Raw genomic sequence first — 26386 nt, forward strand, 5'->3', positions numbered from 1 at the left:
TGCGGAGGGATCTTATTGAAACATATAAAATTATGAAGGGAATAGATAGGATAGATGCGGGCAGGTTGTTTCCACTGGTCGGGGAAAGCAGAACGAGGGGGCACAGCCTCAAAATAAGGGGATGTAGATTTAAGACTGAGTTTAGGAGGAACTTCTTCACCCAAAGGGTTGTGAATCTCTGGAATTCCTTGCCCAGTGAAGCAGTTGAGGCTCCTTCTTTAAACGTTTTTAAGAAAAAGATAAGATACCTTTCTAAAGAATAAAGGGATTCGGGGATATGGTGTACGGGCCGGAGAGTGGAGCTGAGTCCACAAAGATCAGCCATGATCTCATTAAATGGCGGAGCAGGCTCGAGGGGCCAGATGGCCTACTTCTGTTCCTAGTTCTTCTGTTCTTATGTACAGTCTGCACGTTCTCCCAATGTGTGCGTGGGTTTCCTCCAGGTGCTCCGGTTTCCTCCCACAAGTCCCGAAAGACATGCTGTTAGTTGGATTGGACATTCTGAATTCTCCTGAGTGTACCCGAACAGGTGCCGGAATGTGGTGACTCGGGGCTTTTCACAGTAACTTCATTATAGTGTCACTGCCTACAGTTTAAGCCGACTTGTGACAATAAAGATTCTTATTATTCAGTCGGCAATGGTGACATTCGACCTTCAACATTCCTTTCAACAATTTCAAATCCTAACCACCTCTCCCATTATTTCAGACTGTAGGTGCTGGTAATGGTTCTGTTGTTACCATTTACCCCACCTCTGGACTTGTGTTTTGTTTCTTCACTTGTCCCATTAGTTTATTTACTCGTCGGATTATCACCCAATGTTATCTTGCACCATCATTCCCGTTCTCATTTAATTACTCCAGCCTTCCATCCTATCACAAGACTGTTCTTTCCTACTCTCTTTATCCTGACTCTGTTCTTGTTTGTAAAATATTAAATCTCTAAATTGTGCTGGGATGGATAAAAGATCATTGACATGAAACAGCTCTGTCACAATGGTGATTGACGGCAGCCCGGACCAATAGGAAGAGGGGGCGGGACTGGAGGACCGGGCGGGGTCGATTGGTCCTCCAACCAATCGGAGTCAATGAGTGGCGGGGCTAGTGAGTGGCGTATCTGCTGTGTGAATAATGGCGACGATACAGTTGATTTTTATTTGCTGCTCAATTAGTAAGTGAATTAAATGGCGGAAATGAGGGGGGCGATGGATCCGGTGGGTGGGCTGAGAGGCTTCATAAACATGTGTAAACCGTAAACCCCGAAAAAAATTTCTCGCCGCAGCTTTTCCTGAGTTCACGGCAGCCATGTTTCCAGCTGCCAATGTGCGACAAGGCGCATGCGCAATTGGGGGGGAAACACTCAGCATGCGGCCAGTGCAGAAGGCTGGAGTCTGCACCGACCCTCCGAAAGAGCACCCGACGTAATCCATAACCCCACTTCGTCTTTCTGATATTTAAATGGAGGAGATTGGGTGCCAGATGAGTAAAGATGGCATGGCGGCACAGTGGTTAGCATTGCTGCCTCAGCGCCAGGAACCTAACCTTGGGTGACTGTGGAGTTTGTATCTTCCCTCTGTGTTTGAGTACATTTCCCCCAGGTCCGGTTTCTCCCACAGTCCAAAGATGTGCAGGTTAGGTGAATTGGTCATGATCTCAATTGCCTTAGTGTCCAGGGATGTGCAGGTGTAGGGCGGAGTGGATCAGTGCAGACTCGATGGCCGAATGGCTTCCTTCTGCACTGTAGGAATTCTATGATACTGTAAGACAGTCTGTGACTTGGAGGTGATAATTTTCACATACACCTGCTACCTTGGTCCTTCTTGGTGTTGGATATTGGGGGTTTGGGAGAGTATGTCAAAGCCTTGATTACTTTAGAACATAGAACAGCACAGAACAGGCCCTACAGCACTCGATGTTGTGCCGAGCATTGACTGAAACCAAGATCATCAGCAAATTTACTGGCCCACCCTTCAGCCCCCTCCTCCAAGTCATTTGATCAATATCAAAAATCGCAAGGACCCAGCATGATCCCTGTGGTACACCGCTGGTAACTGGTCTCCAGTCTGAACATTTTCCGTCCACCACCACCCTCTGTCTTCCATGTGATAGCCAATTACTTATCCAATTGGCCAAATTTCCCTCTATCCCACACCTCCTTACTTTCTTCATGAGCCGACCTTGGGGAACCTTATCAAATGCCTTACTAAAATCCATGTATACGACATCAACTGCTCTATCTTCATCTACATACTTAGTTACCTCCTCAAAGAATTCAATCAAATTTGTGAGGCAAAACCTACCCTTCACGAATCCGTGTTGACTATCCCGGATTAAGCTGCATCTTTCAAAATGGTCATAAATCCCATCCTTCAGGACCTTTTCCATTATCTTCCCGACCACCGAAGTAAGACTAACTAGCCTATAATTACCAGGGTCATTCCTATTCCCTTTCTTGAACAGAGGAACAACATTTGCCACTCTCCAGTCCTCTGGCACTATCCCCGTGGACAGCGAGGACCCAAAGATCAAAGCCAAATAGAATGTATGAAATACTTCTCATTCTCCCCTTTCACACTCATCGCTCACTGTCAGTGTAACTCTACAAATTTATTTCCCTCACTTGTTCTTGCTCTCTGATGTGACAGAAGCCAATGTCTTGTAATCATATAATACTCTTTATTGTCACAAGTAGGCTCACTGTAATGAAGTTACTGTGAAAAGACAGTAGTCGCCACATTCTGGCGCCTGTTCGGGTACACAGAGGGAGTATTCAAAACATCCAATCAATTTACCTGACAGCATGTCTTTCAGGACATGTGGGAGGAACCGGAGCACTCGGAGAAAACCCACGCAGACACAGGGAGAATGTGCAAACTATGGACAGACAGTGACAAGCCAGGAATCGAACCTGAGACCCTGGAGATGTGAAGCAACAGTGCTCCCCTTTGTGCTATTGTGCTGCCCATGTAGGCTTAGAGCAGGTTGACTTTCCTGCAGGACCTTAGTGAACCAATTGGGTTTCCCCAAAAATCCAGCAGCTTTCATGTCACTTTTTCTTAGTGCCGGCCCACAAAAATGACCAGATTCATTCAGCTCAATTTCACAACCTGCCTTTTGTGTTTTTGTGGATTCTCTCTCACTCCCTTTTTTTCTGTTTTAAATCAATTTCACAGAGGAGGTTTTGCAGTCGGGAAACTGAAACCAAACATCAGACCAGGATCTGAGGGAGTCGCCCAATTTATCATAACCTGAATATCATCGGATTTTGAACATGGAAGGAAAAAGCACCATTCACAGTGGGGAGAAACCATACACATGTGGTCTGTGTGGACGAGGATTCAGCACATCTTCTGACCTGTCAGAGCACAGATGCCGTCACACTTCAGAGAAACCGTGGAAATGTGGGGATTGTGGGAAAGGATTCAATTATCCATCTGACCTGGAAAGACATTGGCGCACTCACACTGGGGAGAGACCATTCACCTGCTCCAATTGTGGAAAGGGATTCACTCAGTTATGCTCCCTTCTGTCACACCAGCAAATCCACACTGGTGAGAGGCCGTTCACCTGTTCTGAGTGTGGAAAAGGATTCATTAACTCATTCCACCTGATGAGACATCAGCAAGTACATACTGAGGTGAGACCTTTTCAATGTCCAGATTGTGGAAAGTGCTTCAAAAGTTCAGAGAGCCTGATGTTCCATCAACGTGTTCACACTGATGAGAAACCATTCAGGTGCTCTCACTGTGGGAATGGGTTCAGGTGGTCATCTGACCTCACTAAACATCAGCGCACTCACACTGGGGAGAGACCATTCATCTGCTCTGAGTGTGGGAAGGGATTCGCTGATTCATCCACCCTGCGGAGACACCGACGAGTTCACACTGACGACAGACCGTATAAATGTCCAGATTGTGGAAAGTGCTATAAAAGTTCAGGGAACCTGATTAATCATCAACGTGTTCACACAGACGAGAGACCGTTCAGGTGCTCACATTGTGGGACTGGGTTTAGGTGGTCATCTCAACTCACTGCCCATGAGCGCAGTCACACTGGGGTGAAACTGTTCATCTATTCCCAGAATGGGAAGGGATTCATCCAACTTGAAGACACACCAAACAGTTCACACTGGGAAGAGACCATTACCTGAACCAAGTGTGGGAAGGGTTTCAATCACTTGACAATCTGCTGACAGAGCAGTGAGTTCACAAGTAATCGCACTGATTGGATTAGTTTAATCACATCCAGGACTGAACTATTTTCATTTGGGTCTGTTGGTGATATTAATGGACTCCAGCCATGTTATAGGGGTATTGCCGTATGTAAAAGTATAATATATTAGCTTTCTGTTCAACACATGGTGTTTCGAGTCTCTTTAATATCTCAAACACAAGTTACAAATGAATATACAAATTAGGGTCAGGTGTAGGCTACTCGGCCCCTTAAGCCTGCTCTGTCAGTCAGTAAGATCGTCGTTGATCTGATTTCAACTTTAACTCCACATTCCTGCCTACACCCGATAACCTTTCACCCCCTGGCCAACCAAGAAAATATCTACCTCTGTCTTAATATCGTAGAATCTGCTACCACCACCTTTTGACGAAGATAATTCGAAAGACTCTTGACCCTCTGAGAGAGAAAACAATCTCTTCACCTCTGTCTTAAATGCACAACCTCTTATTTGTAAACAGTTAATCCATAGTTCTGGATCTTGCCACAAGAGGAAACATCCTTTTCATAGCCTCGCATCTTTACTCTAAAGAAAACAATCCCGATCTCTACACTCCACAATATCACCACAAAACTGATTTCCTTAACCCAATTGCGGACCTTAAAGTGCACCAATCAGTCTTGTTCCCCTGTAATTAGTTCATCTTTAAATATTGGTACCAAGGTGACAAGGCAATAGGAAGTGGATTTTTGGCCTATTAATATAGAGAGCAACTGACGTCCATATTTTCACAGCAGCTGCAATTTCAGCCAATGGATGTGAAACCTCATGGTTTACATCACATGAAGTACACATTTTGTCTTTGAATACTATGTTGTAACCTGTCTCTGTTCTTATTACTCTATTCCTGTCCTTTTTACATCAAACTGGATTGTTTCTCGCTTATGTGTTCACTTCACCCTGTTTTACTTAATATAGCATAAGTTCCCGGCTCTTTTAAAATTACACAATCACTGAGTTCCCACACCCAAAAGATCAGATCGACGTTCTGCAGCCTCACCATGTCCAGTCATAAAAGGCGATGGACAACAAAAACAAATAACCGGGTGAAGAGGATACACAAAGTTTCCCAACATCAATGATGGGGAGCCCAGCACAGCAGACAAAGGCTGAAACATTTGCAACAATCTTCATCAAGAAATACAGAGTGATGACATCCTGAGCCTTGCCATACTCCTGAGGTCCCCAGCATGACAGATCCCAGTCTTCGGTGAATTTGATTCACTCCACATGATTTCAAGAAATGGCTGTAAGCATTTGATGGCTATGGGCCTGACAATATTCTGCAATAGAACTGAAGATTTGTATTCCAGACTAACCATACCCATAGCCAAGTTGCTCCAGTACAGTTACAACGCTGGCATTGACCAGTCAACGTGGAAAATTGTATGTCCTGTACTGGACCAATCCAATCCGACCAATTACCACAAACTACTCTCGAACATCGGTAACATGATGGAAGGGGTCATCAATTGCTATAAAGAGGTACATACTTAGCAGTAGCCTGCTCACTGACATGCAGATTATGTTCAACCAGGGTGATTCAGTTTCCTACCTCATTACAGCCAGGGTTCAGACATGGACAAAAGAGCTGATCTCCAGAGGTGAGGGGAGAGTGACTGCCCTTGACATCTTGGCAGCATTTGATCCGAGTGTGGCATCCAAGAGCCCTCTCCATCAAACTGAATTTCCTCAACCCTGGACATGATGCAAGGTGTAGGATTCAGAAGAGATTTTGAATAAATGGAGAAGGAACCAAACCTGAAAACCCAGTCTCCAGTTTTGTGAATCTTTAGAAACTCTTTGGAAACCGAAATCGGAGGAGAATGAAGGGTGAACCTTCCGAATGAGCAGAGACGGTCAAGGCACCTTTCTCTTCTTTTAAGATGCTGGAACATTGACTTTGATGTTATCAGTGAAATTAACTGATTTGAGACATTGAAGGATTCTCGTTACTGCACATCTGGAATCTAAACCTAATGTGAGCTTTTGGACAATCAGAATACTCGGTAACCGACAAGACATCTAAAGGCTCCAAGGGCGATGGCACCGGTGAGAGGAGAGCTGGTCCCCGGTGACATGGATGGGTGTGCAGTGGACGGGATCAGACTGTTCCCCTGTATCCACAATGAATGTCCCATCTTTTATTTTGGAAGAATAAAACTGACAGCGAGCAATTGTAATTCTGGTAGTGGCAATCAGAAGCATTTAACTTGTTGACTCCCTGGTTTAGAATATCTTGACCTTTTGTCACCGCCGTCTCTGTGACACATGTCAGCATATTCGGTTTGTTTATTGAAGGTTGTGGTTCAAAACCATCCAGGGATGGAACTTTTGCTGTTTCCTCCCCATCAGCATCCATTGTCTCACTGTTCTGGGGTTGTCATTCATCAGAAGAAAATGTTACCAAAGCTTTATCAGCTTCACTGGTACCAGGTGAGCTCCCACATAAATATCTTATTCATTTCAAATATTAATTTCAAAGACAATGAGAAAAGAATTAGATCTCCCATGCACCTACATCTAACCCAGTTGAAACCTTTGGATATTTTGGATTGAAACAAACCCATCAATTCTCTCTTCCCTGGCTCCACAGTGAGTGAGGCCCACACGCTCCAATCTCCCGCTACCAGCAGAGTGCAGCAACTGCAGCTTCAATCAGCAGAAACGCAGGTAGATTATATCCCACTCACTAAACCTCTGAGCAGCACAATACCCGAGTGAGTGAAACTTTCTATGAGCTTAAATTGGGGAACCTTGGCTGATAGAACTTGTGGAAACTTGCTCCTCATGAAAGTTTCTTCTCATGTGAAAGGGACTAAAGTTGTTTATAATTGGTAACTGTGGCAGCAGATTCTTCATTTCCTTCGAACCTTTTTAACCAAACTCTTAAAATACTGCCGGGAAAATGACAAGCAGCAAAAGTTTGTGATGCACAGTGAATAAAGTGATGTAAGTGTTGACTGTCACTGGGCAGTAATATTGGCATTTCTTACAGTTTGTAATAGAAATGGGTGGATCTATTGAAGCAGATTCATACATTAATTCACCATCTCACAGACTGACTCAGAGTAATATGTGCTACTTAAAGATTGTTTTCTTGAAATATTTTTATTGGCATTTTTCCAGTTTTGAAAGAATAACAATTTAACATATAATGCACCTGATATTTACGCATTGTGACGTTTCTTATTTACAAATTTTGCAAACATTCTCTCTCTCCACCCTCTCCCCCTCCCTGCCCCTTACCTCCCTTTCTGGTTCTTTTCTGGCACCAACCTTTGCCATGGCTGCCATATTACTGTGCTCCACTCCTCTCCTCTGTGGTTCGTGCTGTTTGTGTGGTGGTGGTGGGGGGGGGGGGGGGGGAAGGGGGGCTCCTGTCCCCTCTCCTTCCTTTTTCCTCCAAGTTTCTCTCTGCGACTCCCTTGGGTTTCCTCCTTGCCTCCCCTCTCCCCTCTGTATTATGTGTGTTCTTATCTGCTCTCAGTTCCCCCATCAGGTCATCTGATGAAGAAGCTGCACTCCGAAAGCTAGTGATTTGAAACAAACCTGTTGGAGTTTCACCTGGTGTTGTCAGACTTCTTACTGTATCTTGTTCAATGCCACAGACGAGCTCTTGCTGTGTTCCTCTGTATATTACAGCACTCAACTGTTTTCCAAGTGTTTTTTTCTGTAATCCAATGGCGAGGCTGGGTGGGGGAGGGGGCAGAGGGATTGTTTTCCCTGTGTCTCCAGCTCAGGCAGAGAGCTCCAGATCCTACCTCTGGGTGAAATAAATTCCTCAACAAAATTAATGGAAGGATTAGAGTGGAGTTATGAGTTCTATTTCTCCCACTCAGTAACACATTATCCGCTATGTTAAAGGTTCTGATGTCAAAACCCATTGACATATCGGCTGACACTGTACTGTACTGAGAGAGTGCTGCACTGGCAGAGGTGCTGTGCTTTGATTGAGATTTTACAGTGAGGTTCAGGTGGATATAGAAGATCCCATATCACTGTTTTAACAGAGAACAGGGTCCCGTGTCCTGTCCAATATTTATCCCTCACTCATGATGTGGAGATGCCAGTGTTGAACTGGGATGGGCATAGTAAGTAGTCTTACAACACCAGGTTAAAGTCCAACAGGTTTGTTTCGAATCACTAGCTTTCGGAGCACTACTCCTTCCTCAGGTGAATGGTGAACTCATTTAAAAAAATTTTAAAAATGTTTTATTAAGGTTTTCATAAAATATCAATAACAAAATGAAAAAGGAACCCAACAGGGTTGAGTACAAACCACAGTCCAAAAAAAAGCAACCCGCCCTCCCCCCGAGTTGCTGCTGCCATTGACCAATGTCTACCGTTCTGCCAGGAAGTCAGAACGGTTGCCACCGCCTAAAGAACCCTTGTACCGACCCTCTCAAGGCAAATTTCACCCTCTCCAACTTAATAAACCCCGCCATATCGTTGATCCAGGATTCCACGCTTGGGGGCCTCGCATCCTTCCACTGAAGAAGAATCCTCCGCCGGGCTACCAGAGACGCAAAGGCCAGAATACCGGCCTCTTTCGCTTCCTGCACTCTCGGCTCCTCTGCCACCCCAAATATTGCGAGCCCCCAGCCCGGCTTGACCCTGGAACCTACCACCCTCGCCACCGTCCTCGCTACACCCCTCCAAAATTCCTCCAGCGCTGGGCATGCCCAGAACATATGGGTGTGATTCGCTGGGCTCCCCAAGCACCTAACACACCTGTCCTTGCCCCCAAAGAACCGGCTCATCCTTATCCCGGTCATATGTGGCCTGTGCAGCACCTTAAACTGTATGAGGCTGAGCCTCGCGCACGATGAGGAAGAGTTCACCCTCCCTAGTGCATCTGCCCACGTCCCCTCTTCGATCTCCTCTCCCAACTCCTCCTCCCACTTACCTTTCAGCACCACCATAGAGGCCTCCTCCTCCTGCATCACCTGGTAAGTTTCCGAGATCTTCCCCACTCCCCCCCCCCCCCCCTCCCCGAGAGCACCCTGTCCTGCACTGTGCGTGGCAGCAGCCGCGGGAACTCCACCACCTGCTGCCTGGCAAACGCCCTTACCTGTGAGTACCTGAAGGTGTTCCCTGGGGGGGATCCCATACTTTTCTGCAGCTCACCCAGGCTCGCGAACTTCCCGTCCACAAACAGGTCTCCTAACCTTCGTATCCCTGCCCTGTGCCACCCTGAAAACCCTCCATCTGTTCTCCCTGGGACGAACCGGTGATTCCCCCGTATTGGGGTAAACACCGAGGCCCCAACTTCCCCCCCCTGTGCTGCCTCTACTGCCCCCAGATTTGAGGACAGCCGCCACCACCAGGCTCGTGGTATAGCTACTTGGAGGGAATGGCAGCGGCGCCGTTGCCAGTGCCCCCAGACTCGTACCTACAGAAGACGCCGTCTCCAGCCTCTTCCATGCAGCCCCCTCCCACTCCATCACCCACTTGCGCACCATCGTCGCATTGGCGGCCCAGTAGTACCCACAGACGTTGGGCAGCGCCAGCCCCCCCCCCATCTCTACTCCGCTCCAGGAACACCTTTCTCACCCTCGGAGTCCCTCGCGCCCACACAAACCCCATTATACTCCTGTTGACCCGCCTAAAAAAGGCCTTCGGGATAAACACGGGGAGGCACTGGAACAGGAACAGAAAGCTTGGGAGCACCGTCATTTTGACTGACTGCACCCTGCCCGCCAAGGACAGCGGCAACGCGTACCACCTCTTGAACTCCTCCTCCATTTGCTCCACCAACTTTGTGAAATTAAGCCGATGCAGGGCCCCCCAGCTCCTGGCCACCTGGACCCCCAAATACCCGAAGCTCCTCTCCGCCCTTTTTAGTGAGAGCTCGCCAATTCCCCTCTCCTGGTCCCCTGGGTGAACCACGAACAGCTCGCTCTTCCCCATGTTGAGCTTGTACCCCGAGAAATCCCTGAATTCCCTGAGGATCCTCATTACCTCCGGCATTCCTCCCATCGGGTCCGCCACATATAGCAGCAAGTCGTCCGCATAGAGCGACACCCTATGCTCCTCCCCACCCCGTACCAACCCCCTCCAGTTCCTCGACTCAGTGCCATAGCCAGGGGTTCAATCGCCAGTGCGAAGAGCAGGGGGGACAGGGGACACCCCTGCCTCGTCCCTCGGTTCAACCGAAAAACTGAAAGTACTCAGACCTCCTCCTGTTCGTGGCCACACTTGCCATCATACAACAGCCTAACCCACCTGTCAAACCCCTCCCCAAACCCAAACCTCTTCAGCACCTCCAACAGGTAACCCCGCTCTACCCTAGCGAAGGTTTTCTCAGCATCCATTGCCATCACTATCTCCGCCTCCCCCTCCCTCGCTGGCATCATGATAACGTTCAGAAGCCTCCACACATTCGCGTTCAACTGCCTCCCCTTCACAAACCCTGTCTGGTCTTTGTGGATGACCTGCGGCACACAATCCTCATGGCTAAGACCTTCGCCAGCACCTTGGCATCTACGTTTAGCAACAAAATCGGCCTGTGAGACCCACACTTCAGGGGATCCTTGTCCCGCTTCAGGATCAAGGAGATCAGTGCCCGGGACATCGTCGGGGGCAAGGGCCCCCCCCCCCCCTTTGCCTCATTGAAGGTCCTAACTAGCAACGGGCCCAACAGGTCCATATATTAATAAAATTCGACCGGGAAACGGTCCGGTCCCGGTGCCTTCCCCGCCTGCATGCTCCCTATCCCTTTGGTCAGCTCCTCCAGCCCAATCGGGGCCCCCAATGCCGCCACCAGTCCCTCCTCCACCTTCGGAAACCTCAATTGGTCCAGAAAGCAGCCCATCCCTCCCTCCAGTGGGGGCTCGGACCGATACAATTCCTCATAAAAGTCCCTGAAGACCCCATTGATGCCAACCCCACTCCGCACCACACTCCTGCCCCTATCCTTAACTCCCCCGATCTCCCTAGCTGCGTCCCGCTTCTGAAGCTGATGCGCCAAAGGCTTGCCTTTTCCCCATACTCGTAAATCGCCCCCTGGGCCTTCCTCCACTGCACCTCCACCTTCCTGGTGGTCACCAGGTCGAATTCGCAGCCTTCCTCAACAGTCCTTCCTCAGGCACCTCCGCATACCTCCTGTCCACCCTCACCATCTCCCCCACCAGCCTCTCCTTCTGCACCCTCCTCTCCTTGTGGGTCCTAATGGAGATCAGCTCTCCCCTAACCACCGCCTTCAGCGCCTCCCATACCATCCCCACTCGGACCTCCCCGTTATTGTTGGCCTCCAGGTACCTCTCTGTGCTTCCTCTGACCCACTCACTCAGCTCCTTGTCCGCCAAGAGCCCCACCTCTAAGCACCACAACGGGCACTGGTCCCTCTCCTCCCCCAGCTCTAAGTCCACCCCATGCGGGGCGTGATCCGAAATGGCTAGCGCCGAGTACTCGGTATCCTCTACTCTCGCTATCAGCGCCCTGCTCAAAATAAAAAAGTCGATCCGGGAATAGGCCTTATGGATATGTGAGATGAATGAAAATTCCCTAGCCCCCAGCCTTGCAAATCTCCAAGGGTCCACCCCTCCCATCTGGTCCATAAACCCCCTCAGCACCTTAGCGGCCGCTGGCTTCCGACCCGTCCTAGACCTGGAGCGATCCAGTGCCGGATCCAACACCGTTTGAAAGTCTCCCCCCCCATTATCAGGCCCCCCACTTCCAAGTCTGGGATCCGACCCAACATGCGCCACATAAAACCCGCATCGTCCCAGTTCGGGGCATACACATTGACCAGTACCACCCTCTCTCCCTGCAACTCACCATTACGTACCTACCGCCATTGTCTGCCACAATGCTCAACGCCTCGAATGACACCTTCTTTCCCACCAAGATCGCCACCCCTCGATTTTTGGCATCCAGCCCCGAATGAAACACCTGACTTACCCACCCTTTCCTCAACTGCCACCTTCAGGTGTGTCTCCTGGAGCATAACCACATCCGCCTTCAGCCCCTTCAGGTGCGCAAACACGGGGGCTCGCTTGACCGGCCCGTTCAGTCCCCTTACATTCCAGGTTATCAGCCATTTCAGGGGGCTACCCGCCCCCCTCCCCCGCCGACTAGCCATAACCCCTCCTTGGCCAGCCACGCGCCCGCACCCCACGCTCGGCCCATTCCCCACGGCGCAGACCCTCGCCTCGACACCCCCCACTTGCTCCAGCTCCCCCTTGACCATAGCAGCAGCAATTCGATCCCCCCCCCCGCCCCCCGGGCCTGGCTCGGACCCATTCTTGCTGCTTTACTCCCTGCATTGCACTTCCGCAAGTCAGCTGACCCCGGCCACTGCCGCCTCTCCTTCGACTCCTCTCATTGTGTGGCACACCCTCCTCTTCCATTCCCCATCCGCAGGCTCTCCACCTCCCCCTTCCATCCCAAGCACGGGAAACAACCCTCGCTTCCCTACCCCCTCCAGTCTTCAGCGCGAGAAAAAGCCCGCGCTTTCCACCTACCCTGCCCCGCCACCTCTGACGCAGCTCCTTTTACAGGCCCAATCCCCTTACCCTCGACTCAGGCCTCCCCGTCCCCCGTGGGGCCCCACCTCACTGCCGGCCATCCACCCCTGCTCCACCCGGCCCCCCCCTCCAAGAGCCCCCCCGACCAACCCAACCAAAACAGTGCCCAACCACCCTCACCGAACGAGAAAGAAAAAAAACAAGAGCAAAGGTCCCTCCCTCAAAAAGTAACATATCAACCTCAATCCCCAAACACCCATCCCGACCCTCAATCTGTGTCCAACTTCTCGGCCTGAACAAAGGCCCATGCCTCCTCCAGAGATTCAAAATAATGGTGCCGGTCCTTGTAGGTGACCCACAGTCGCGCCAGCTGCAACATGCCAAACTTCACCCCCTTCCTGTGCAGCACTGCCTTCGCTCGATTGTACCCAGCCCTCCTCTTCACCACCTCCGCACTCCCTCAAACCAATAATTTGCAGCCATGCAAGCAGCAAGGTTAAAACTAATGGCATCCATCCTTGGTTCCTACAACAGGTTGCAGCAGCAAATATCGGTATACGCTGTAACAGTCAGTATTCAGAGAGGATGGACATTTTATTACATACAAAACAGTTTTATAACATTAAATATAATACCTGGCCACTAAATGCCCAGCTCACTGAGCAAGTTCAGTCATGGCTATTAGCACGTCCAGCACAAAGGTGTGAGTTGGAGGCAAGATATGTTCGTAGCAGGGAGAGGAAATCTTGCCAATCTTGTGTAATAGACAACTTACATATTATTTGATCCATGACACCATAAAAAGCATGAGTACTAATGGGAGAGTGGGGAGTCCATGGAAATAAACAAATGACTTCCTGATAACCATCAGCAAGAGCCGAAGATGAACAATTACCCGGAGTCAAGCTTAGCTTCATAAAAGTTCTTTCCCTGTTTTGGGGAGAAAGCTGAAGTAAACTGGACTGGAATCGATGCATTAATAAAATCTAACTTTTTGATTAACCAGCAGCTACAGGAAAGTGAGCGATGATAATCTTCAGGTGTAATTTCATATCCAAAAAGAGCAACAAACTCGTGACGTGACTTCAAAATTAACACTGTGGGCACCTCTGCCAGCTTCATATCCTGGATCCAGTGATTGTTCCTGTGGAAAGGGGGGAAAATGAGATAATGGCAGTTGGCCCAAATTAATTCTCTCAATTCATATTTACTGTAAGTCTGCAACTAAAACTGAAAACGGGAAACATAAGCTGCTGTTTTGCAGAGGAAGTTCAGAAAGGCAGAAGGGCAAAGTTCAGATTTGAAAGGCGAGAGACATTCTGCTATTGGCTGTGGTGCTAAGTCAAGTCCAGGACAAGCCTGCAACACAGGGAAGAGTTGCTGGAATCTAGTAGCTCGGTGGTGACTATGAGCTTTGATGAGCTATGAGCTAATTCCCTGCAAAGACTCGCATTCAATGTGTCACCTTGTTTCTGTAAACTACCTTTTCCACTCACCTGATGAAGCTGCAAAAGCTCAGGATTCCAAATAAACCTGTTGGACTTTAACCTGGTGTTGGAAGACTTCTTACTGTGCCCACCCCAGTCCAACACCGGCACATCTGTGGATTGGAAGACGATGCCCACTCGCTACCACCCCGCGCCCAAGACATTACCACAAAGTGCCACCTGATCTAATGACCCACAATGTAATGAGATCAGGCAGACCAATGACTGGAAGGAAATATTCTATATTCGGGACATTCAGAATGGAGACTAAATTGAGCAAAGAGCAATTTGCTCTATAGATTTGTACCTTGTTCACTAGAATGTAGCGTAGCCTAAGGATGCTTAGAATAATAAACTGAACCACCAGTGATTTGGATGTTGCATAGGAGAACCTAGCCCCAGATTTTACAATGCTCCTTGCTTGCCGAAGGTGTGACATTACAAAACTATTCAGTATTGGCAAGTATTTCATCTTCGTTCTGACCCAACTGTATGCTTGCAGCCCCGTCTCAGCTTGATTATTAGCCTCCTCAGATCCAATCAGGAAGTAGTACATCTCTCTCTCCTCGTCCTCTCCCCCCAGGAGAACATAGTGAATCTGCTGACTGCAGCAATGAGATGAGTCTTGGAATGAGCAAAGGAATCTCTAATCTACCACTGATTTATAGATTAATGCAAGACTGCTTCCATATAAATAGAATGCTACAACCTAACTGAGGTGATCTGCGCACTCAAGGATCAGACTTCCTCCTCCCCCCAGTTCAGGAACTGTAAGGAGATCGGGCTGTGATTAAAGCAACTCTGGAATAGGATTGAGAATCAGCCAGTCTAGCTCGGCCGACACCTCCATACATACAAGGCCTGTCCAATATGGATAGAGATAGAAAGCCAACACCAACTTCTTACATGATAGATTTGTTGCAGCATTGCCTGGTTATGCTCTCTTCTTCTGCAATCGAGAGATTGTCACCATTGCCAATTCCTCGGTGTTCATTAGCTGCTGGAATCTGTAGGGACACCTGGTGTAAAAGTGAAGCAAAGCTGGCAGTCAGGTCACGTGGTCTGGACCAACCCTAGCTAGGCTGGTCCATCCTAGCATGGGGAGGGGGGTGGGTGGCGGAGGGGGGCATCCATCTAACTGTCTGTACTGGTTCTGTACTTGAGAACCTTACCCTATCCCAATCCTTCAGGCCTGCAAATATCCACAATTGCATTCCAAGTCTCGGACAGGATTCTTCATCGGCCAACGCTGGAATCGGGAAAAGCGATTGGGTGGAGAATCGTTCGTGTGACAAAAATCGGGCTGGCAGAATGCCCAACAGAATGCCATGCTCTGCTGCCCCGACAGTGGCGTGAATGCATTCTACTCCGTATATAGTATATAGTAAATGTCATTGGCATTTCATTAGTGGGCCTGACCCGGTATTCTCCAGAGCATCACGGGGATTCCGTGATGCTCTGCCTCTGCCAGATGAATTACTGATGGCAATTTCACGTGTGATTTTAAAAATCAGGTAACAGGTGTCATGGCTGATGAGGGAAGGAGAGAAGGTAGGACATGCAGAGGCGCAACCGTGGGCTGCCGGCCCTGTGGCTCGCAGGGGTGGCTGGGCGGGAGTGAGGGGGGGGGGTGCACCTGCCAGGCCCATGGGGGGCAGTGTGGAATGACTGGGGGTGACCAGGGGAAGGGCCATGTGGTCGGTGTTACCCCCAAGGGACTGGAGGCAGGCTATTGAACTTGATGATGGCCAAGATGGTTGGAAGAGCTGAATTGCTTCTATTTTCTATGCATGTTTCTATGTATTTCTCTTTGCCCTGCTAATTTTAAGCTGGATTGAGAGCTGTATGTTCATTTTCTTGTTGTTTAATGGGAAATTTTAAAGTTGTGCAAAGGGGTTCTCTTCATGTGAAGTTAAAAGTTTAATATTGTATCAAATTTAGAGGACCAATTCTTTTCTTTTCCAATTAAGGGGCCATTTAGCATGGCCAATCCATCTACCCTGCACCGCTTTTTGGGTTGTGGTGTTGAGATCCACGCAAACACGGGGAGAATGTGCAAACTCCACATGGTCTGTGACAGGCGGCTGCGATAGAACCCGGGTCCTGGGCGCCGTGAGGCAGCAGTGCACCATAGTGATGCCCCTATTATTGTATTCATAGTAAAGTTTTGTTTTAGAAATTCCAAAGCCCTATTTCTTCATGCAATCACTCCTGGAGCGAATCATTCTTTCTGCACAGTCTTAAAATAAACTAAACCTTTGGGGCTTCAGTACAGCCACTGGTCTGGTCTGGGACCGTATTACCAATCAAAGTCAAACTTCATTCAGATCCTCAATTGCCACCCCTTGTGGTCAGTGAAGTCACATTGTTCTCCGCGAATGGTTGTGAGCCCTGGTTGAGGTGAAGCTCGGAGCCAGGCTGAGTGGGACTGAGAACAAGGGGCGCTGCTGATTGAAACCTGGTCAGAGTCATTGGGTCCTTTTCATAGACCAATCAGGGTGACTCTGGAGAGTGGGGGGGGGGGGGGGGGTTGGGGGTAGTGAGGGGTGGGTGGGGAGGGAGGAGGAGGAGGTGAGGCAATATAAATACAGACTGAGGTCTCAAGCCAGGGCAATTGGTAGGATTTTGCAAGCCCAGGCCAGATGGTGGGGGGTGAATATAATGCGACATGAATCCAAGGTGCTGGTTGAGGCCGTACTCATGTGTGCAGAACTTGGCTATAAGTTTCTGCTTGGCGATTTTGGTTTGTTGCGCCTGAAGGCAGCCTTGGAGAATGATTACCTGAAGGTCAGAGGCTGAACATAGAACATAGAACATTACAGCGCAGTACAGGCCCTTCAGCCCTCGATGTTGCGCCGACCTGTGAAACCACTCTAAAGACCATCTACACTATTCCCTTATCGTCCATATGTCTATCCAATGACCATTTGAATGCCCTTAGTATTGGCGAGTCCACTACTGTTGCAGGCAGGGCATTCCACTCCCTTACTACTCTCTGAGTAAAGAACCTACGTCTGACATCTGTCTTATATCTATCTCCCCTCAATTTAAAGCTATGTCCCCTCGTGCCAGACATCACCATCCAAGGAAAAAGGCTCTCACTGTCCACCCTATCCAATCCTCTGATCATCTTGTATGCCTCAATTAAGTCACCTCTTAACCTTCTTCTCTCTAACGAAAACAGCCCCAAGTCCCTCAGCCTTTCCTCATACGATCTTCTCTCCATACCAGGCAACATTCTGGTAAATCTCCTCTGCACACGTTCCAATGCTTCCACATCCTTCCTATAATGCAGCGACCAGAATTGCACGCAATACTCCAAATGCGGCCGCACCAGAGTTTTGTACAGCTGCAACATGACCTCATGGCTCCGAAACTCCATTCCTCTACCAATAAAAGCTGAATGCCCTTGACTGCTGAAGTTTTCCCCGACTGGATGGGAACATTCTTGCTTGGCGATTGTCGGGCGATGTCCGTTTATCTGTTGTCGCAGCATCTGCGTGGTCTCGCCAATGTACCACACCTCGGAACATCCTTTCCTGCACCGTATGAGGTACGCAACATTGGCTGAGTTGCACGAGTATGTACCACGTACCTGGTTGGTGGTGTTCAGCCCCACCTATACCTTATCATGCTGTAATTTATATTGCCTCGCCTGCTCCTCCCACACCCACTCACCCAAATCCAGCAGTGCACTCGTCAACAGTCTGGAACCCATCAAAAGGATATGCTGAAGAAAGTCAGCTGAAATGTTGGCTGTGGTGGGATTTGAACCCACGTCGCCATAAAGACTGGACCTTAAATCCAGTGCCATAGACTGCTCGGCCATGCTATCACGTCTTTTTATTGGTGAAATGAAATGAAATGTAAACATTCCAAACACTCCAAAGTGGTTTACCTGATTCAGTTCCTCTTTTGTTCATGAACAAGGATTCACTGAATATCCAGTCAGAAATGGAACAAAAATTTAATTATCCGTCCGACCTGGGAAGTCACACTAGGAGTGACTATTCACCAGCACTGAATGTGAGAAGGAATTCACGCAGTTATGCAACCTGTTGCAAGACCAGCAAATTCACACTGGGGAGAGACCATTCATCTGCTCAGAGTGTGGGAAAGGATTCACTCCCTCGTTCCACCTGCAGTGACTTCAGCAAGTACATACTGAGGTGAGACCTTTTTTTAAAAAAAATATGTTTTTATTAAGAATATTTCAATAACAATATTTTCTACCTTACAAACAACCCCCCGCCGTAAAAAAGGAAAAATAACTCGCGTGGCAAGACATGAACATGGCAAGTCAATAAGATACAAAACTTTGTACAGTGGATTCTTCCCGTACATGTCAGTTTCCGGATCCTACCATGTGTTTTCTTGCTCAAATGCCCCCCAGAGAAACCCCCCTTTCCCCCCCCCCCTCCCCTCCCCGCCCCCCAAACGATGTCCCCCACTCCCCCCCCCTGGGTTGCTGTTGCTGCTGTCCGACCTTCCTCTAACACTCGGCGAGATGGTCTAGGAACGGTTGCCACCCCCTGTAGAACCCCTGCGCAGACCCTCTCAAGGCAAACTTTATCCTTTCCAACTTGATAAACCCAGCCATATCATTTATCCAGGCCTCCACACTGGGGGGCTTTGCCTCCTTCCACATTAGCAAGATCCTTCGCCGGACTACTAGGGACGCAAAGGCCAGAATGCCGCCCTCTTTCGCCTCCTGCACTCCCGGCTCGTCCACTACTCCAAATAGTGCTAGCCCCCAGCTTGGCTTGACCCAGGCTTTCACCACCTTAGATACTGTTCCCGCCACTCCCCTCCAGAACCCCTCCAGTGCCGGACATGACCAAAATATATGGACATGGTTCGCCGGACTTCCTGAGCACCTCCCACATCTGTCCTCCACCCCAAAGAACCTGCTCAGCCTCGCCCCCATCATATGCGCTCTATGAACCACCTTAAATTGTATCAGGCTAAGCCTGGCACACGAGGAAGAGGAATTAACCCTACTTAGGGCATCAGCCCATAGCTCCTCCTCAATCTCCCCCAACTCCTCCTCCCATTTACCCTTCAGCTCCTCTACCAAAGCCTCCCCCTCTTCTTTCATCTCTTGGTATATCGCTGACACCTTGCCCTCCCCGACCCATACACCCGAAATCACCCTCTCTTGAATCCCCTGTGCTGGGAGTAGCGGAAATTCCCTTACCTGCCGCCTCACAAACGCCCTCACTTGCATGTACCTGAAAGCGTTTCCTGGGGGTAGCCCAAACTTCTCCTCCAGCGCCCTTAAGCTCACAAACGTCCTGTCAATGAACAGGTCCCCCATTCTTCTAATCCCTACCTGATGCCAGCTCTGAAATCCCCCGTCCATCCTTCCTGGGACAAACCGATGGTTGTCTCTGATCGGGGACCCCACCGAGGCTCCCGTCGCACCCCTGTGCCATCTCCACTGCCCCCAGATCTTTAGCGTTGCCGCCACCAGTGGGCTCGTGGTATACCTTGTCGGCGAGAGCGGCAGCGGTGCCGTCACCAGCGCCCCCAGGCGTGTTCCTTTGCAGGATGCCATCTCCAACCTCTTCCACGCCGCCCCCTCTCCCTCCATCACCCACTTACGGATCATTGCCACGTTGGCTGCCCAATAGTAACCAGCCAAATTCAGCAACGCCAACCCTCCTCTATCTCTGCTATGCTCCAAGAACCCCCTCCTTACCCCCGGGGTCTTGCTTGCCCACACAAATCCCATAATGCTCCTGCTTTCCCTCTTAAAAAAGGCCTTAGTGATCACAATTGGGAGGCATTGGAATACAAAAAGAAATCTCAGGAGGACCATCATTTTAACCGACTGTACCCTACCCGCCAGCGAGAGTGGCAACATGTCCCACCTTTTAAAATCCTCCTCCATCTGTTCCACCAACCGCGACAAATTAAGTTTGTGCAGTGCCCCCCCAGCTCCTAGCTACCTGAATCCCCAAGTATCGAAAGCTCCTTTCCGCCCTCCTCAACGGTAGGTCGTCTATCCCTCTTCCCTGGTCCCCCGGATGGATCACAAAGAGCTCACTCTTTCCCACATTGAGCTTATAGCCCGAAAAGTCTCCAAACTCCCGTAGGATCTGCATTACCTCAACCATCCCCTCCACTGGATCCGTCACATACAGCAACAGGTCGTCTGCGTACAGCGACACTCGATGTTCCTCTCCCCCTCGAACCACCCCCTTCCATTTCCCTGACTCCCTTAACGCCATGGCCAAAGGTTCAATTGCTGATGCAAACAGCAGAGGGGACGGGGGCACCTCTGCCTCGTCCCTCGATACAGCCGGAAATACTCCGACCTCCGCCGGTTCGTGACCACACTCGCCACCGGGGCTTTATACAGGAGCTTAACCCAACTGATAAACCCTCCCCCGAACCCAAACCTCCTCAAACCCAGAGACTCCCACTCTACCCAATCGAAGGCCTTCTCCACCTCCATGGCTGTCACTATCTCCGCTTCTCCCTCCACCAATGGCATCATTATCACATTTAGGAGCCTTCACACATTAGTATTTAACTGCCTACCCTTTACGAATCCCGTCTGGTCCTCATGAATCACCCCCGGGACACAGTCCTCAATCCTCATGGCCAACATTTTTGCCAGCAACTTATCATCTACATTAAGGATCGAGATCGGTCTATATGACCCACATTGCAGTGGGTCCTTATCCCGCTTCAAGATCAAAGAGATCGTCGCCTCCGACATTGTCGGGGGCAGGGTCCCCCCCTCCCTTGATTCATTGAAGGTCCTTACCAGCAATGGGGCTAACAGGTCTACATATTTCCTGTAGAACTCCACCGGGAACATCCGGCCCCGGGGCCAACCCTGCCTGCATGCTCCCCAGTCCTTTAACCAGCTCCTCCACCCCAATTGGCGCCCCCAAACCAGCCACCTCCTGCACCTCCACCCTTGGGAACCTCAACTGATCCAAGAATTGCCGCATCTCCTCTTTTCCCCCTGGGGGCTGGGACCTATACAGTTCCTCATAAAAGGCCTTAAAAGCCTCATTCACTTTCCCTGCCCTCCGCACCGTAGTTCCCCTGCCATCTTGGACTCCACCTATTTCCCTCGCTGCCATCCTCTTACGGAGCTGGTGTACCAGCATCCGGCTCGCCTTCTCCCCATATTCATATATCGGCCCCTGAGCCTTCCTCCACTGTGCCTCTGCCTTCCCTGTGGTCAACAGGTCGAACTCCGTCTGGAGACTTCGTCTCTCCCTGAGTAGTCCCTCATCCGGAGCCTCTGCATAGCTGCTGTCCACCCTTAAAATCTCCCCCACTAACCTCTCCCTTTCCCTGCCCTCTCTCTTCACCCTGTGAGCCCTGATGGAGATAAACTCTCCCCTGACCACTGCCTTCACCGCCTCCCATACTACTCCCACCTGCACCTCCCCGTTGTCGTTAGCCTCCAGATACCTTTCAATACACCCCCGCACCCTCCCGCACACTTCCTCGTCTGCCAGCAGTCCCACATCCAACCTCCACAACGGGCGTTGGTCCCTCTCCTCCCCCAACTCCAGCTCCACCCAGTGCGGGGCATGGTCTGAAATGGCTATGGCCGAATACTCCGTTCCCTCCACTTTTGGGATCAATGCCCTGCCCAGAACAACAAAATCTATCCGGGAGTCGGCCTTATGAACGTGGGAGAAAAAAGAAAATTCTCTGGCCAAGGGCCTGGCAAATCTCCACGGATCTACTCCCCCCATCTGATTCATAAACCCCCTAAGCACCTTGGCCGCAGCCGGCCTCTTCCCCGTCCTAGATCTGGAACGATCTAATGCTGGGTCCAGCACCGTGTGAAAATCCCCACCTATTATCAAACTCCCTACCTCCACGTCCGGAATACGCCCCAACATCCGTTTCATGAATCCAGCATCGTCCCAGTTTGGGGCATATACATTCACCAGTACCACCTCCGTCCCCTGCAACCTACCACTCACCATCGCGTATCGACCTCCCTTGTCCGGTACTATGTTCTTGGCCACAAACGACACCCCCTTTCCCACCAGTATTGCCACCCCTCCATTCTTCGCATCCAGCCCCGAATGGAACACCTGTCCCACCCGTCCCTTCCTTAACCTGACCTGATCTGCCACCTTCAGATGTGTCTCCTGAAGCAGTCCCTGAAGAAGTCTGCCTTCAGTCCCGTTAGGTGCGCGAACACTCGGGCCCTCTTAACCGGCCCATTTAGACCTCTCACATTCCACGTGATCAGCCAGATTGGGGAGTTACCTAACCCCCCCCGCCCCGCCGACTAGCCATCTCCTATCTTAGGCCAGTCCCGTGCTCGCGCCTCCCGCACCCTCCAGTCCCCCAGGCGGGGGATCCCCGCCCCGACCACCTCTTCCATTTTCAGTTCCCCCTCGGACAGCGCAGCAGCAACCCTAGGCTCCCCCCACCCACGCCCCGCTAGATCCAATCTAGCTCTTTTGCTCCCCCCATATTACTTCCGTGAGTCAGCTGACTTCTGCTGACCCCGGCTTCCCCCGCCTTCCCGTTGATCTCCCCCATGTGGGAGTCTCTCCACCTCCTTACCTTCCTCCACCCCCCCCCCCTTTGGCACGGGAAAAAGCCCGCCCTTTCCTGAACCAGCCCCGCCCCCTATGGCGCAGCTCCTGTTGTGGCCATTATCCCAGTTCCCTCATCCCCAAGTCTCACCTCCCTCCAGCACCGACGCCCACATTCCCCATCATCATCATCTTGTCTACAGAAAAGAAAAAAGGAAATTTTAGGAATTTTAACCAGAACTCGACTCACATCCCCCTCCATCATCCCACCCATGCAATATTCTTTACCCATATTTACAACCCCCTATACAACCACATCTCCTCAGTTCGAGTCCAGTTTTTCCATCTGAATAAAGGTCCAAGCCTCTTCTGGCGTTTCAAAATAATGGTGTCGGTCCTGATAAGTGACCTACAGTCACGCAGACTGCAGCATTCCGAACCTGACTCTTTTTTTATGCAGCACCGCCTTGGTCCGGTCTTTGCCACCTCCGCGCTCCAATCCTAGTATACTCGGATCACCGCGTTCTCCCATCTACTGCTCATCTACTTCTTGGCCCATCTCAGCACACTTCCTTTGTCTGCGAAGCGGTGGAACCTTGCCACTATCGCCCTTGGTGGCTCATCAGCCTTGGGTCTCCTCGCCAGGACCCGGTGAGCTCCTTCCAGCTCCAGGGGGGTCGGAGAGGCCTCCGCACCCATCAGCGAATGGAGCATCGTACTCACGTACGCCCCGGCATCAGCTCCCTCCACTCCTTCGGGAAGACCCAGAATCCGGAGGTTATTCCTTCTCAACCTGTTCTCCAGGACCTCAATTCTCTCGGCCCACCTCCTGTGCACTGCCTCGTGCGCCTCCAATTTTACCGCCAGGCCCAGGATCTCATCCTCGTTGGTATCCACTTTCTCATTCACCACACAAAGCACCACCGCCTGGGTCTTCTGGGTCTCCTTCAACCCCTCGATCGCCAACAGCATCGGCGCCAGCACCTCCTTTTTCAGCTCCTCCACACATCGCTTGAGGAACACCTGCTGGTCTGGCCCCCACGCTGCTCGCTCTCCGCCCTCCGCCATCTTGCCTTTTTTCCCTCGTTTTGGTCTCTGCTCCAGGGCCTCTTTCCTCGTTGCTCCACCGCTGATCTCTGCCATATATTGTGAGGGGGGACCTCATTGCACCTTCCCACACGGGATTAAATCAAAAACAGCTCCGTTGGTACTCCTCTGGAGAGCCCGAAAGTCCGTAGTCGCGGGAGCTGCCGAAACGCGCGGCTTAGCTCCGCATCACCGCAACCGGAAGTCTCAGGTGAGACCTTTTCAATGTCCAGACTACGAAACGTGCATTAAAACTTCAGAGCCCAATGTTCCATCAACGTGTTCACACTGAGGAAAAACCACAATAAACTTTACTCACTCACTTCATAAATCTTCATAGTAAATGGTATAGAGAATAACAACATGTTAACATTTTGCAAGAGGAGATTGACACATTCTGTATTTTTGTTTGTTTGGAGATTTCTTATTGGCTGAATTACACAGCGAAGGATGATTGAACTTTTCACTGAACAACATTTAAACAGTGAGAAGTCTTACAACACCAGGTTAAATCCAACAGGCTTGTTTCGAATCACGAGCGTTCGGAGCACTGCTCCTTCTTCAGGTGAATGAAGAGGTAGGTTCCAGAAACATATACATAGAGAAAAGATGCAAGACGATACTTTGAATGCATCTTTGACTTTGTCTATATATATATTTCTGGAACCTACCTCTTCACACACCTGAGGGAGGAGCAGTGCTCCGAAAGCTAGTGAGTGGGAACCTGTTGGACTTAACCTGGTGTTGCAAGACTTCTTACTGTGCTCACCCCAGTCCAACGCCAGCATCTCCATATCATGGCGAATATTTAAACTGACAGCGGACTCACTCGGTGCGATGGTGGCTTCCAGTTCGATATCTGCAATCAGACAATCAGTTTCTATCAGTTGCTTTGAACTAATATTGCGAATGAGTTGGATGTTATACACATCTTCTTGATGTATCTTCTTGATCTATCTTCAGGAAATGGCGCTCGATTCATTGATCGACAGTTCCAACGAGCCACAGCAAAAACCGCAACGACCTCCTCCGAAGACAAACACAGGACACAACCAGCAGAGTACCCTTCGTCGTCCAGTACTTCCCTGGAGCGGAGAAACAACAACATCTTCTTCGCAGCCTTCAACACGTCATCGATGAAGATGAACATCTTGCCAAGGTCATCTCCACACGCCCACTACTTGCCTTCAAACAACCGCGCAACCACAAGCAACCATCGTTTGCTGCAAACTACCCAGCCTTCAGAACAGCGACCACGACACCACACAACCCTGCCATGGCAATCTCTGCAAGACGTGCCAGATCATCAACATGGGTACCACCATTACACGTGAGAACACCACCCACCAGGTACATACTCGTGCGACTTGGCCAACGTTGTCCACCTCATATGCTGCAGGGAAGGGTGTCCTGAAGCGTGGTATATTGGTGAGACCATGCAGACGCTGCAACAACGGATGAACGGACATTGCGCAACAATCGCCAGGCAGGAATGTTCCCTTCCAGTCGGGGAACACTTCAGCAGTCAAGGGCATTCAGCCTCTGTAAGTGTTCTCCGAGGTGGCCTTCAGGACGCGGGACAATGCAAAATCGCCGAGCAAAAACTTATAGCCAAGTTCCGCACACATGAGTACGGCCTCAACCGCGACCTTGGATTCATGTCACATTCCATTCATCCCCCACCATCTGGCCTGGGCTTGTGAAATCCTGCCAACTGTCCTGGCTTGAGACAATTCGCACCTCTTTAACACGGGGTTACCCCATCTCTGGATCTGTAAAGACTTAATTACCTGCAAATGCTCGCATTCAAAGCATTGTGTTGCATCTTTGACTTTGTTTATATATATGTTGATGGCACATACCTCTTCATTCACCTGAAGAAGGAGCAGCACTCCGAAAGCTAGTGTTTGAAACAAACCTGTTGGACTTTAACCTGGTGTTTTAAGACTTCTTACAATCTTGATGTAATGCTTGATCTAATTTATCTCATTTTATTTGAAACTAATATTCATAAATCTATTTGTCTGGGAACTTACTGACACACAGCAGGGTTGGCAAAGTTTGGGCAATGTTTTGTTATAGTCAAAGTGCACAAAGCAGAATTATGTCGGAATATACGTAGAAGTAAGAAGTCTTACAACACCAGGTTAAAGTCCAACAGGTTTGTTTCAAACACTAGCTTTCGGCGCACTGCTCCTTCTTCAGGTGAATGACGAGGTTCATTCATCTGAGGAAGGAGCAGTGCTCTGAAAGCGAGTGTTTGAAACAAACCTGTTGGATTTTTACCTGGTGTTGTCAGACTTCTTACTGTGCTCAACCCAGTCCAACGCCGGCATCTCCACATCATGGTTATAAGTAGAAGGAGGAGCGCGCCAGGAAAAAAAACACGGCACAATCAATGGCTCTTTATGTGACTGGATCATTTTGTGTTAAAGAAATCAAAGCAAAATTTCTTACTGTGCTCACCCCAGTCCAACGCCGGAATCTCCACATCAAAATTAGTAAAGAACAGTAAGAAAGAGGATTGTGTGATTAATGTTGAAAAGATATTGTGTTCCTATCACTGGGAGAGAACAGGAATCAA

General features: G+C 49.9%; 1 long non-coding RNA gene across 1 annotated transcript; it reads left to right on the plus strand.

Annotated features, from left to right (window-relative positions):
• The first annotated feature begins 1085 nt into the window (after nt 1–1085).
• On the plus strand, nt 1086–26020 carry LOC140420816 (uncharacterized). The gene is made up of 3 exons (XR_011946596.1): nt 1086–1170; nt 18119–18357; nt 24766–26020. It is a non-coding gene; the product is annotated as an uncharacterized lncRNA (long non-coding RNA).
• Nucleotides 26021–26386: the final 366 nt, after the last annotated feature.

This window comes from Scyliorhinus torazame, chromosome 5 (assembly GCF_047496885.1).
Source record: "Scyliorhinus torazame isolate Kashiwa2021f chromosome 5, sScyTor2.1, whole genome shotgun sequence".
Taxonomy (NCBI): domain Eukaryota; kingdom Metazoa; phylum Chordata; class Chondrichthyes; order Carcharhiniformes; family Scyliorhinidae; genus Scyliorhinus; species Scyliorhinus torazame.